This window comes from Perkinsus marinus (assembly GCF_000006405.1).
Source record: "Perkinsus marinus ATCC 50983 genomic scaffold scf_1104296951054, whole genome shotgun sequence".
Taxonomy (NCBI): domain Eukaryota; phylum Perkinsozoa; order Perkinsida; family Perkinsidae; genus Perkinsus; species Perkinsus marinus.
This window is the reverse complement of record NW_003209437.1, coordinates 234,017-235,380: the sequence shown is the minus strand read 5'-3', so window position 1 is coordinate 235,380 and position 1,364 is coordinate 234,017. Positions and strand designations below refer to the sequence as shown.

The 1,364-nt window shown below is 48.5% G+C and overlaps 1 protein-coding gene across 2 annotated transcripts in view; it reads left to right on the top strand.

Annotated features, from left to right (window-relative positions):
* Window positions 1–1,364, top strand: part of Pmar_PMAR008780 (conserved hypothetical protein) — a 6,496-nt gene that overhangs the window by 4,340 nt on the left and 792 nt on the right. The gene's annotated exons all lie outside the window — the stretch shown is intronic.

Below are 1,364 nucleotides of genomic sequence, written 5' to 3'. Positions count from 1 at the left end.
TTCTCTGAGACTGACATACATGGCACAGTTTCTGTCTCAGTGACCCATACCAGTGTGCTTAGCTAATAAATGTAGTTACGTGGTGGAGTTCAGTACGCTCAGTACGTGTTCAGGGCGGCCATTGGCCGCCGGCCAAGATCAGTAGATAGCACGGCTCAACACAACGATGCGAAACTAGATTGATCATTGCGTCGGCCAAGGTTTCGAAACGTTCAAGCCAGTGGCTGGTCAAGTTCGAACATGTATCTTTCAGACGGCCAGGGTCAAGCGTGATGCACATGAGTTTTCCTCAAGATGTCATGGCAGTCAACAAAGCCACGTGACATGCTTGCAGTGAAGCTTCAGGGACGCTCGGGTAGCTTGAAAAGTTAGGGGCCGGTACGAGTCATTTAGGGGCGGATTGGGCAATTTAGGGGCGGATTGAGTACCTTAGGGGCGACGAATCTAGGGGCGCGGATGAGCAGGTGCCGGGTTTCAGTGGTTCCATTGTGCGCAACTTTTCGAAATAGAAAATACATAAAAATGCCGGAGCCTTGGATCGAACCGGCGCCCCTAAATCGAAAGAATCGATTCGAGATCGATTCTCGGTTACCGGTATCGATATTGGACCAATCGATTGTATAACCTCTGGGACCGAATCGATTCGAGATCGAGCCTCGAAACTCGAAAAGTTCAGAAGTATGCGATGAGTCGGACACCATCTAAGAGATCAGTCTTCGACCGAATACGACTGCTAGCTAACATACGGACACTATCTATTAGATTAGCCATGGCGCAAATACGAATGACGGCTCACATAATGGACACAATCTATTGGGTTAGAGCGACGAACCTCAAGCACTGTTCGTACTACTGACAGTGCTTGAGGTACTTGAGGTGGTGATATTCCGCGTGATTGTCAGTATTACTGACAATCATGCGGAAGATCACCGTGAGGACAAAGCCGTTGGCAAAGGTATTCACTCGACCTGGCCGAATTAATTCTTTGCCAAGTTTGCCGAGACGGCCAAACTCAACGAGGAGGTTGAACAACGTCATATGACCTTGTATGAATCGGTCAGTGATCTCCGATCGTCGTATCTACATAGAGATCCTTCTTTTCGATGGAATGCTCCGACCAGAGCTCGAGTTCCATAATTCATCGACATCGATGGTAAGGCAATGAGTGTGTTATGCACAACGGCGGTGATCGATAGCCGCAAGCAAGTTAGATTCCCAGTTATTGTAGGTGAGCGCTGCGCGTAACGACTGGGTGAGTTTCCAACTTTCCCTGGAATCCTAGAACGAACCGTACGACGAACACATTCCTTAATTTTCAAAACTTTCTTAATGGGGATCCGTTGACCGAGAATCGGGTCCCGATT